Source organism: Marmota flaviventris, chromosome 1 (assembly GCF_047511675.1).
Source record: "Marmota flaviventris isolate mMarFla1 chromosome 1, mMarFla1.hap1, whole genome shotgun sequence".
NCBI lineage: Eukaryota > Metazoa > Chordata > Mammalia > Rodentia > Sciuridae > Marmota > Marmota flaviventris.
The window spans coordinates 213,234,825-213,248,721 of record NC_092498.1 but is presented as its reverse complement, the minus strand read 5'-3'; the positions used below and the strand labels follow the sequence as shown (position 1 = coordinate 213,248,721).

General features: G+C 37.4%; 1 pseudogene; it reads right to left on the bottom strand.

Moving 5' to 3' along the window:
- Positions 1–5,789: 5,789 nt before the first annotated feature.
- On the bottom strand, positions 5,790–13,803 carry LOC139701628 (olfactory receptor 7E24-like; annotated as a pseudogene).
- Positions 13,804–13,897: the final 94 nt, after the last annotated feature.

Here is a 13,897-nt window from a genome sequence, read left to right as displayed (position 1 = left end):
ATGGACCCAAAGTGCAAATGTTAGAAAAAAGAAACTCAGGGTAAATGTCAAGATATTGGCATAAGCAATGAGTTCCTGATAATTTAGAAAATAATAAGAAAAATCAACAAATGGGACTGTTTCAAATTAAAAAGTTTCTACATAGCAAAGGAACCAATAGAGTGAAGAGATAGACTATAGAATGGGAGAAACATTTTATGGGCTACTCTTCCAAAAGGGATTAACATACATATTATATAAAGAACTCAAAAAACTTAATATCAAAAACAGAAACAACCCAATAAATAAATTGGCAAATGAAATGTACACATATTTATCAATGGAAAAAGTATGTATAGCCAAAATTACATGAAAAAAAATGTTCAACACCTTTAGCCATGAGGGAAATATAAATTACAACTACACTAAGATTTCATCTCATCCCAATCAGAATAGTTATCACCAAAAATACCAAAAAAAAAAAAAAATGCTGACTAGTACATGAGGATAAAATTAACCGCTATACACAGTTTTGGGAATGTAAATTAGTTCAGCAACTATGGAAATCAGTATGGAATTTCCTCAAAAAACTAAAAATAGAAATACCATGTAATCCATCTATAAGATTTGGGGCATATAACCAAAGAAATTAAAGTCAGCATACTATAAAGACACCTGCATACCCATATACGTTATGGCACAACTCATAATATCCAATTTATGGATATTAGGATGAGCCTAAGGGCCTATCATCAGATGACTGGATTAAGAAAATGTGGCATATATACAGAATAAAGTATTATTCAGCAATAAAAAAGAATAAAATCATGTTTTTTCAGGAAAATTGATGAAAATGTAGATCATAATGTTAAGTGAAATAAGCCAGACTGAGAAAGGCAAGGGGTACATGTTTCCCTCCTAGGTGGAACAAAGGGTGGAGGACATATGAAAGTAACAGAGGGATCACTAGAGAAAAGGGAGAGGGAGGAGTATAAGGGAGGTTAATGAGGAGGTGGGTATGATCAAAGTATGTTATTTGCATAAATAAACCCCAAAAGAATATGTGTATATGCCACAATGTAGCCAATTATTCTACATAATTAAATGTACTAATAAAAATAGAAAAGAATGTATGCCTAAAAAAGAGAATATTTAATTTTTTAAATATTTTGTTTGCTTTCGGTGGACAAAACATCTTTATTTTATTTTTATGTGGTGCTGAGGATCGAAGCCAGTGCCCCATGCATGCCAGTTGAGTGCGCTACTGCTTGAGGCACATCCCCATCCCCTAATATTACTATTAATTCACCTTTCTCTTCCCCAAGTCCAATACAAGTTTCAAGACAAAAAAAAATGGAAAATATTTCTTATTTCTGTGAATAATGCACACCTCTTTTTTAAAGTTCAAAAATTTAGCAACATTTGTTTCATACCTAAAATTTTATATTGATTTGATAACAGTGTGGCAAATTTGAATTCTGGGCATCTCTGCATGATTACATTCTTCTACACACCTATCCCACAAAGGCAACCACTGTCATGGAATTGATAGGTAGATTTTCCCGTCAGTGTTTCCATGTCATTATTGATTTATGTATTACTGGGTACAGTAAAAATAATCTACCATATAATTTAGTTGATCTAGCTGTTTCACTTCTTTATTCAAAGGAAAGAAAATAAACCCATAAAGGAAGAAATCATCATACCAAATATATACCCTCATGCCCATGTTTATTGCAGCACAACTCTCAATAGCTAAGATACAGAATTACCCTAGGTGTCCATTAACATATGAATAGATAAAAACATGGTACATATATCCACAGTGGAATATTATTCTACCCTAAAAAAAGAATAAAATACAGTCATTTGAAGCAGAGTGGATGGAAAGGAGGACATTATGCTATGTGAAAGAAGCCAGACAGAGAAAGACAAAATACCACATGATCTCCATCTTATGTAGAAGCTTTAAAAAAGTCAACCTGGAATTATAATAGTGATTACTAGACATTGAGAAAATTGAGAGGGTTGGGGTAAGGGTGATTAGAATTGATTAGTGGATTAGTGCACACTGTATGCCTGTAAGGAAATATCATACTGAATCTCATTAATGTGTACAATTATTATGCATTAATTAAAATTTGTTTCTTAAAAACTTACCTAAGAAGTACCTAAAGTTCATCTAAGTAGTCTACAGCACAAAATCTATTGCCCCTGAAATATACTAGTTTACATCAACATGTGGTGATGTAAGACATACATCAACTTCAAATGCTTTAACAGGTACATGGCATTACCTGAAGGATAGACACTATTTGTCAGTTTATTAATACAATAATCATTTCAAAATTCTTGTGCCTCTGTTCATATCAAACAAGTGAGAGTTTTCAAATACTGTGTGGGTAAAGGATAGTTGTTTGAATTACAACAGTTGATGCATGCTCAGTTTTATTTCTGATCACCTATATTGTCATAATAAATGATCACTCATTCTCAACTACATCCTTATTGTATACCATAAAAATATTTATAGAGTATATTAATGATCCTTTCATGATAAACCATGAAGAAATTTCATCTTCTATGGGGAATATTACCACATGCTTCCAGTAGAAGAGACAGTGCTCTGGAATGAGAATTAGGACATCCACATTTAAGTCTTGTATTATTGACCTGCTACTACACAGAATATGTGTAAATCTCACCACCTCTCTGATTACTGGAAATAGAGTAACACCCATCTCTACAACATGAGTGGCACATAAGGCAAGTTTGGAGCTTAATTAATAGTTGGTCAATATAGATTTTTCTTAAATAAAACATACACCTAGTCACAGGGGTGCACACCTATAGTCTCAATCACCTGGGAAGTCTAGGCAGGAGAATCACAAGTTCAAGTCCAACCTTAGCAACTTGGAAAGACTATGTCTCAAAATTTAAAAAAATAAAATTAAAAGGGCTAGGTACTCAGTAGAGAGTGCCTCTGGATTAAATCCTCGGTACCTCAAAAGCAAATAGATAGATAGATAGATAGATAGATAGATAGATAGATAGATAGGATTCAGGGAAAGGAGGGAGGATGGGAAAAGAGAGGAATGGTGGAATGAAACTGATCAAACTATGCTATGTACATATAGGAATATTCTACAGTGAAGTTTATCTTTATGTATATCTATAAAATACTAATTGAAAAAAGAAACTATAAATAAATACAATAAAGACCAGTAGAGTAGAGAAGAGGAATGGGGGAGGTAGGAAGAAAGAAAAAGGGAAGTAATGGGGACTGAAGTAGAGCACATTATAATCCATGCTTATATGATTGTGTCAAAATGATCTCCAATATTACACATATATATCTAATACACTAATAAAATAAAATAAAAAATCAAGCAGTCATTATGAAAAGAGCAAGTTTATTGATGAATACAATTGTCAAAAGGGACTGGAGCAACTAAACAGACACTTCACAGAAGAAATACAGTCAATAAATATATGGAAAAATGTTCAACATTTCTAGCAATTAGAGAAATGCAAATCAAAACTACATTGAGATTCCATCTCACTCCAGTCAGAATGGCAATCATCAGGAATACAAGAAACAATAAATGTTGGCAAGGATGTGGGGAAAAAAGGTACACTCCCACATTGTTGGTGGGACTGAAAATTGGTCCACCACTTTGGAAAGCAGTATGGAGTGTCCTCAGAAAACTTGCAATGGAACCACCATTTGATCCAACTATCCCACTCCTCAGTTTATACCCAAGGGACTTAAAATCAGCATACTACAGTAATGCAGCCACATCAACATTTATAGCAGCTCCATCTACAATAGCTAAACTATGAATCAACCTAGATGCCCTTCAACAGATGAATGGATAAAGAAAATGTGGTATATATACACAATGGAATATTACTCTGACTTAAAGAAGAATGAAATTACGGCATTTGTGGGTAAATGGACGGAACTGGAAAATATCATGATAAGCAAAATAAGTCAATCCCAAATAACCAAAGGCTGAATGTTTTCTCTGATATACAAATGCTAATTCACAATAAGGTGCAGGGGGCACAATAGTGGTATTTTAGACTAAACAAAGGGAAGTGTAGGGAGGGGAGGGGACATGGTGGGTAGTAATGATAGTTGAATGAATTGGACATTATTACCCTCGGTGCATATATGATTACATGACCTGTGTAACTCTATACAACCAGACAAATTAGAAGTTATACTCCATTTAAGTATGATGTATCAAAATTCTACTGTTATGTATAACTAATTAGAACAAATAAATTTAAAAATATATAAAATAAATAGGCTTAAAGCACACACACAAAAAAGGAACTGGAGCCAGAATTATGTGAAACTCTAAAATGTCTCTCAGTTCAAAAAATAAAATGTACCTGATCCCTTCACCCCTTCACTTTCTGCTTGATTTGTTTTATATCCCATGAAGATTTCCGCAATGGTTCTTCAGTAACTGAATGTTACCAGTACAATTAAGTGGAATCACAGGCACTGTGTCTCAAATTCTATGGGATATTCCTGAAAGGGAGGAAAGTATAGACAGTCTGGAAAGTGCTCAGTGTACAGAAGCCACAGAGATTATGGCCACTGTTTGAACCAAGGAAGGGTATATTCAATGTTTAACAGAGATTTTTATGTTTGATGCCTTATCTGTGGCAAGTGAAGTATCAGTTCTTGGAAATCAGAAATGAAAGAACCAGTGTGGAAGGAAAGAAACAGTTTGAATGAGATTTCTGGGACTCCATGACAACCACAATATAAATGTTGCAGTCCTCTCAGTTGAAATTTTATGTATTTGTATCCTGCCACCTGACCACACAAACTGCCATTTTTGTCCTGATGATGATTAATAAACAGTCTGCCCCTGGCTGTCTCCTCTATGCATTCTCTCTCTCTCTCAGCACTTTACTGGGTTAAGCAGTGTCTCTGTGTTTCAAGGACTGCAGGTACCATGTCCCTTGGCTGTATGATGCCAAATGAAGGTTCAGGCTCCATCCACAGGGTTGATATTATCAGTGTCACAAAAGACTTTCATAATGCAGACAACTAAGAGAGAAGGCACAGGCATGGAATTCGTGGGACTGGAGCCATCAGACCAAAAGTCCCAAAGCATAGACTCATTATTGAATATTATATACCCCTAGAGGCTCAATTCACAGAGTTCATTTTTACCAAGTTTGGCCTAAATTATCCTAATAATTAAGGACTTGCTAATATTAGTGAAGGAAAAAGAAGAAGAAGAAGAAGAAGAAGAAGAAGAAGAGGAGGAGGAGGAGGAGGAGGAGGAGGAGGAGGAGGAGGAGGAGGAGGAGGAGGAGGAGGAGAGAATCAATGACCATGAAAGAATTTGGACTCCTCTACTAATGAGTAAGCTCATGCATAATATTTATTCATTTCTTTCATTTCATTTTTTTCAAATGCCAGTGTGCCTTTTATTATCATTGTTTGTAACTGTCAAATATACAGAACAAAAAATTGATCATTTTAACCACTGTTAACTATCCAGTTCAGTGGCATGAATTACACTCATGTGGTTGTGCAACCATCACTACCATCCATCTCCAGAAATTTCTCATCTTCACAAACTGAAAATGTACCCATTTTAAAATCTCCCCTTCCTGTTTCCCACCAATTGTAGCAACTACTATTCTATTATGAAATGTGATAATTAGTCATTAAACTATAAAAATTTATATATCCAAGGAGGTAGAATCTACAGATCTAGATATTTGGCTTTGTTGCCATTTCCAAATAAGATTCCAAATGGATGTCAGAGGTCCTGAGATTAGACTGATCTGCTGTGAATCCTCCTCAGTGAGCTTTTAATGTCCCTGTTCCTCAGGCTGTAGATGAAGGGATTCAGCTTAGGGCTGACCACAATGTACATCATTGAGGCCACTGTGTTGTTTTGGGGGGACTGTGACACAGCTGATCCAAGGTATACTACAATGCCTGTCCCATAAAATAAGCTGCTGAGTGCCACAGAAGATCAGAATGGCCCCTGGCATTTTGCCAATAGTATTGGTTGAGAGGCGAGCCATTAAGATGATGACTTTTGAGTTCTTGCGGAATTCCCGTTGAGTTCCAGTTGAGCTCTCTCAGGGATTCCTGGAGAGTTTGCATTGGTTGGGGAAGTGCTGGAGGAGGGATTTCCGGTTGGTGGTTCCTGGAGGAGCCGCATGGATGGCGTTCGGGAGAGTTTACGGGAGCATGTGTGGAGTGTGCTGGTGGAGTTCATAAATAAATTTTGTTCCTGCTTCAGTGGCTCTTGATTTGTGCCCAGCCAGACTGCGGCATTTGGCAACCCATACGGGGAACTCTTAAAGCTCGGAGGTAAGTGAAATTGCTCGCCCCTCAGGGAAGGCGAGAGAATGGGTGACCATTTCAAAAAAAATGTGTTCTTGTTTTGATTTGTTTTGTTTTTGTTTCAAGCTGCCTATCCCTAGAACTTTCTCAGGCAAACTGGGAAAAATGGTTGGCTCAAGGTTTGAAGTTGTTTGCCCCTGAGGAAGAGATAGAAATAGACCACAAATGCACATGTCAAGAAAATAGGAAAATTGATACAATGATTTTTTGTTCCGTTTTTGTTTCATTCTGTTTCAGTTTTGTTTTGTGTTATCTTGTTGGGTTGCATTATTTTATAGTAGATTAGTAAAAATCAAACTGAAAGAGTGTTAAGTAAATTGTTAGAGGTTCAGACCATGGAGAAAGACACTTTAGATCAAGCAAAAAAGAAGATCTCTCGAGCTAGTCAGACGGAGGAAGAAAATTTAAAGGAAAAGGGGCTATTAGGGAAAAAGCTACAACAGGAGGCTGCTACTAACACTGTTCTATCACCAGAAGGCGTAATTCAACCAACAGCTCCACCTATGGAGACAGCTGAGTGGCCCTCAAACCCATAGTTGATAGATGGGATCCTGAGGCATGACCTCAAAGATTAGCATGCCCTGTACTTGAGCAGGCTGGAGGGCAGTGAATTCACCATGCTTTAGATTTCAAAACAGTGAAGCAGTTAAAGGAGGCTGTAACAACATATGGTCCCCAAGCACCCTTCACTATAAGCATGGTCGAATCCATTACCAATTTGGACTTGACGCCAGCAGACTGGGATAGCATGTGTAGATCTGTGCTAAATGGAGGACAATATTTGTTATGGAAGGTTGCCAATGAGGAATTTTGCATGGACATGGCTAGGCAAAATGCAGCATCTGGTTACCCTCAAAGAAATCTAGATATGTTGTTAGGAAAAGGACCTTATGAGGGTCAATGGCAACAACTGAATATGATCCCGCTATATATTCACAAATTGCTGCAGATGCAGTTAGGGCATGGAAGACTTTACAAGGACATGGAGATTTACAAGGTCAATTATCTAAGATAATACCTGGAGCTAATGAACCTTATGCTGAATTTGTAGATAGTCTTATTCAAACAGCTTCCAGAGTTTTTTGGGGATACAGAACAAGCAATGCCATTAATAAAACACCCGGCTTATTAGCAAGCAAAACGTTGGTGCAGAGAGGTCATTAGACCATGGAAACATGGAGATTTAAACACATATATTAAATTATGTAGAGACATTAATGAACAAGGGCAAGTCTTGGCAGCTGCAGTAAAACAGGCTTTAGATGCAAGGCCAAAAACATGCTACAATTGTGAACAAACAGGACATTTTAAAAGGAATTGCCCCATAGGAAGAGGGTTTAACAAAACTAGGTATCAAAGGGGTAGAATACCAGGTATTTGCCCACAATGCCATAGAGGGAGACATTGGGCTAATGAATGCCATTCTCAAACCACCATAGAAGTTACTACATTATCAAAAAACGGACAAGGACCAGGTGTTTACCCACAATATTATGGAGAAAGGCATCGGGCTCCATTGCCAAAAAAAATGGACAGGGGGGCCCAATGCTCCAGGGCCCAAAACCACAAATATACGGGGCACTGGAGGAACCCAGCAACACCATCATGGTGGTGCCCAGGACACATTATCCATCAGATCTCTCATCAGACGAACCAGAGGGAGTGCAGGGTTGGACATCTGTGCCTCCACCAGAGCAGTACAAACTTCAGAGATTGGAGTTCAAATAATTCCCACATGAGTAAAAGGACCTATTCCCCAAGGAACACTAGGCTTATTGTTAGGACACAGTTCTTCTACTCTAAATGGACTTATGATAAGTCCTGGGGCAATTGATCCCAATTATGAAGGTGAAATAAAAATTATAGTTAGTTCTCCAAAGGGTATATCAGTAATTTCACCAGGAGATAGAATAGCACAATTATTAATAATAGCCAACCTACATGATTAATTTTCCAGTAGTACTATAGAATGAGGTTCCAGGGGATTAGGCTCCCCAGGTGTAGGTTGGGCTATGCTGTCTTTAAATTTAGATTCTCACCCAATGCTAAAACTAAATATTCAAGGACATGAATTTAATGGGCTACTTGATACAGATGCAGACCTTAGCATCATCTCTCATCAAGAATGGCCGAAACATTGGCCATTACAACAAGCCACTCAAACGCTTCAAGGCCTAGGAGTGGCGACTAATCCCCATAGAAGTGCAATGGTATTAGAGTGGAAGGATCCTGAAGGATATGAAGGAACTATACAGCCATATGTATTGGTTCCTATAAATTTATGGGGATGAGATGTCCTAGATCAATTAGGTTTGACATTAACAAATAACAACAATCCAAATGTGCCAACTATTAGGGCTAGACAAGGTTTTAGGAATGAAAAAATATTAGGAGAACAAGAACAAGATATAGCAGCACCAATTCAAATAGATCAAGGAATAAATAGACATGGATTGGGTTTTCAGAAGGGGTCAGTGAGACAATAAAAATTACTTAGAAATCAGAAAGAACAGTATGGTTTCCTCAGTGGCCCCTGACTAAAGAAAAGATAAAAGCAGCCCATGACCTGGTCAAACAACAATTAGCTAAGGGACATATTCAACCTTCCGTATCTCCCCATAATACTCCCATTTTGTCATTAAAATCTGGAAAATGGAGATTATTGCAAGATTTAAGAGCCATTAATAATGAGATGGTTATTATGGGACCTGCTCAATCAGGGATTCCCCAATTGTCTGACCTGGTATGTTTTAGCTATAAATATTAAAGATTGTTTTTTTTTTTTCAATTCCAATTCATCCTGAGGATAGTCCATGTTTTGCACTTACTATCCCTGAACTGAATCATGAAGGTCCTGATCTGAGATATGAATGGAAAATACTCACTCAAGGGATGGCTAACAGCCCAACTATGTGTCAAATTTATGTTAACAAAGCAATCCAGCCACTTATAAATCAAAATCCTGAACTACAAATATTTCAATATATGGATGATGTATTGTTAGCACACAAAGATAAAAATACATTGCTAGAATGTTATGCCACACAAATTTATTAAAAAATTATAATCTAGAGATAGCAATAGATAAAGTACAATTAAATTTTCCAATTAATTATTTAGGAGTTCTATTATCCTCAACCATGATCCGTCCACCAAAAATTCAAATACGAGTAGATCAACTCAAATTACTTAATGACTTTCAAAAGTTATTAGGAGACATAAATTGGATAAGGCCTTATCTAGGCATACCAACAGGAGAGTTGGGACCTTTATTTGATATCCTAAAAGGTCCATCAGATCCAAATTCACCCCGCATGTTAACACCTGAAGCAAGAAAGGCATTAAAAATTATTGAAACATATATGGAAAATATTCATTTGGATATAATTGATATGTTTGCCTTTATTATTTATCATAATACCAACAAAAAATATTCCTACAGGAGTATTTTGGCAAGAAGGTCCATTATTGTGGGTACATTTATCTTATTCTCCTAACATTATTCTTACTAGGTATCCTGAGGCTGTAGGACAATTGATACTCAAAGGAATAAAAGCAGCAAAGGGAGTGTTTGGAATTTCTCCCAAGAAAATTATTACTTCATATACTATGGATCAAATTGATGAGTTAGCTAATGAGTTAAATGCTTGGGCAATAATCATGTGTAAATCTAATGTTTCATTTGATAATCACTTACCATCTAATCCTTTGTTGTCTTTTTGGTCTTCGCATCCTGTAGTTTTTTTTTTTTTCAAAAAATGACAAGAAAAACACCTATCATGAATGCTCCAAATATATTCACTGATGGGTCAAATAATGGTACAGCAGCAGTAGTTACCCCTGATCAAACTTTTACATTTTTAATACCAAAACAATCAGCTCAAAATGTAGAGCTTAATGCAGTATTACAAGCTTTTGTGATGTTTAAAGATTCTGTATTTAATTTATTTTCTAATAGTCAGTATATAGTTAATGCTATAGTATCCCTTGAAGATGCTGGTAGGATTTCTCCTTCCTCTACTGTTTTCTCTTTGTTTTCCACTATACAAAGTCTAATCTTGGACATAAAAGATCCATTCTTTATAGGAAATATCAGGGCACATACAGGATTGCCTAGAGCCCTTAATTTGGGCAATGATTTAGCAGAAAAAACTACACATGACATACATATTTTCTCTACACTAGAAGAAGCTACAAATTTTCATAAAAGCTTCCATGTCAATGCTAATACTTTACAGAAGCATTTTAAAATAACTAAGGAACAAGCTAGACAAATAATAAAACAATGTCAAAATTGAGTGACCTTTTTACCAAAAGTTAATCTTGGAGTCAATCCTAGAGGACTGATACCTAACCATATTTGGCAGATGGACATCACACACTTGCCAGAATTTGGAAAATTAAAATATTTGCATGTTACAGTTGATACTTCTTCCGGATTTTTGATGGGCTCCCTTCATGCCGGAGAAAAAACTAAAGATATTATAGCTCATTGCTTACAAAATTTTGCCACTGTGGGCGTTCCGAAACAGTTAAAAACAGATAATGCCCCTGGCTATACCTCTACCTCTTTTAAACAATTTTGCTCAGAACTTGGCATTACTCACATAACAGGAATTCCATACAATCCACAGGGACAAGGCATAGTTGAAAGAGCTAGTCAACCTATTAAAATGTACTTATTAAAGCAAAAGGAGGGAATTGGGAAGGGGTATATATCCCCCAAAGATAAACTTAAAATAACCCTTTTTACTCTAAACTTTTTAAATTTGGATTCATCAGGGCTTGGTGCTGCGGAAAGACATATGTATCCAAAAAATGTACATAAGCCTAAGGTAATTTGGAAGGATATTCTAACAGGACAATGGAAAGGTACTGACCCAGTGATTGTGTAGAGTCAGGGTTCTGTTTGTGTGTTTCCACAGGGAGAACAGCAGCCAATTTGGATTCCAGAGAGACTAACCAAAATGATTTCTACAGACCAAAAAGAAGATGATTTGACTCAAATCCATAACATTGAATATGCAGAACTCCAGCTTGGTGACAGTGATTCTCCCACACCTTTAGGCTAATGAATAATGAACACCATTAAGGCCTATTTCAAATGTAAAAAACCTTGTGGCTTGCTTGTGGGAATACCTTCAGACCCATTATGCAAGTTACAGGAAAAAGGATGGGATATCCAAATACGAGTCAAACCCAGGTGGTAACCAGGATGCTTTTTTCAATATCTATTTTATTATTGCCTTTTCCCACATCATGAAGTTTTATTTTATTTTTTGATCTCATACAGACCTAGGTTAATGTTTTTCTGATCAGTTCTATTTTTTGACTGTGGAGTTTTTAAACATTGCAATGGAGATTTCACCTGTGTAAAGCTACAAGGCCTTTACTTTTGTCTTATATGTTGTATGTTATGTATACACAATTCTGTTTTGTGTTGTATGTCTGTATGTCCGTATGTCCATATATATGAGGAGCGCTCATGAAAAAATGGATCCAAATATTTTTTTTATTCACATGATTTAAATGGTTTAATTTAAATTGGGTAAACAGCTCTTGAGGATTGTTTTAATATGTGAACAAAAAAGGAGGTTAACAGATCTGTTTATTTACTTTCACCTTTCCTTTTTATTATATTTAATAATTCTGTTCAGGATAATGTAAATTGTTCAGAAAATTATTTTCTTAGGACCTGTTGGAATGTTACATAATTTCTTTTTAGCCATCATTGCCAGAATTCCTATCTTCCTCTCAGTGCCGGTGAAGACAAAGATAAAACCAAACTACAGCTTCTTCAATAGCTATCACAGTAAACTGTATAAACTGATGCATCAATGAATAATAACTCAACAAGTAATGCTCATTCAAGGAGTTGATTTACTTTAGGAGGAAATGGACATATTGATGGATTCCTCTGCTTTTAACTGCTTGCAGAACTTGCTTGGACTATGTATCACTTATATGCACTGTGAACTATCTGTTGGTGCAGTGAATTGTGGTAGTGCTGGAATATCTTTGCTGATGGTGTCATCGGTGGTACAGTTTTTCCAAAGGAGCCGTCATTTGGCTTGGTGTTGTGGCATTCTGCCTTCTCCTCCCTTCTGCTACTGATGGTCTAAAATTTGGGGGTCAACAGATGTGAGGCAAAGAACCTCACCCCCCCCACTGGCACCAAGGCCAAATTTGGGGGCCAACAGAGGTGAGACAAAGAACCTCATCCCCCCACTGGTGCATAGGCCTATCCACAAGTATGGCTGTATGCTGGACCAGTAGTCAGTGACGGGTAAGATCCAATTGCAGTGGTACCAACCTAAGACAGGAGGCTGACGCCTTGAGGTCAGCTCATCCGTTGACAGGTAAGGACCATATGTAGTATTAGACAACCTAACAGGCACAGTCTCTAAGCCACATTGCTTGTTGTTTAATTAAACAGAAGGGGGGAGATGCTGAGAACCACAACAGAGTCGGAATGGCCCCTAGCATTTTGCCAATAGTATTGGTTGAGAGGCGAGCCATTAAGATGATGACTTTTGAGTTGGCACGGAGTTCCCATTGAGTTCTGGTTGAGCTCTCACAGGGATTCCTGAAGGGTTCGCATTGGTTGGAGAAGTGCCGGAGGAGGGATTTCCGGTTGGTGGTTCCTGGAGGAGCTGCATGGGTGGCATTCGGGAGAGTTCCCGGGAGCGTGTGAGGAATGTGCTGGTGGAGTTCAGAAATAAAGTTTGTTCCTGCTTCAGTGGTTCATGATTTATGCCCAGCCAGACTGTGGCAATAAGCAAACAACTGACAGATGAGATCCACAGGTGGAGAAGGCTCTGTACTTCCCACCTGTTGATGGGATTCTCATAATAGAAGAAATAATTTTACAGTAAGAGAAGAAAATTCCAGAGACAGAAAGAAAACCAGACATGGCACCAACAAAATGCATGAGTATGTTATTGGTGAAAGTGCCAGAACAGGCCAGATTAAGAACTTGAGAAGGATCACAGAAGAAATTGGAAATTTCTACATCCTTGAAGTGGGTAGATCGCAAGGCAATCAAATTATGAAGTTGGGAGTCTAAAAGGCTAAATTAAAAAGTCACCAAATCTAAGAGGGCACAGAAGCGAGGGTTCATAATGACTGAATAGTGCAGGGGGTGATAGATGGCCACAAACCGATCATAGGCCATCACAATCAGCAGCATACCTTCCATACATCCAAAATGATCAAAAAAGACATCTGAGTCAGGCAGCCCACATAGGAGATGACTCTGCTGTGAGTTAGGATGTTCATAATCATCTTTGGGAACATGGTGGAGACGAAACCAATGTCAGCCAAGGAGCCAAGGACAGGTTAGAGAGGAAGAAGTACATGGGGGTGTGGAGGTGGGAGTCAGAGCTGACAGCCAGGATAATGAGCAGGTTCCCAAGTACTGTGACCAAATACATGGATAGGAACAGTCAAGGAGAATGGGCTGCAGTCCAAGATAATCCAAGAGGCCCAAGAGATGAAATTTTGAGACACGTGTTGGATTTTGTAGTT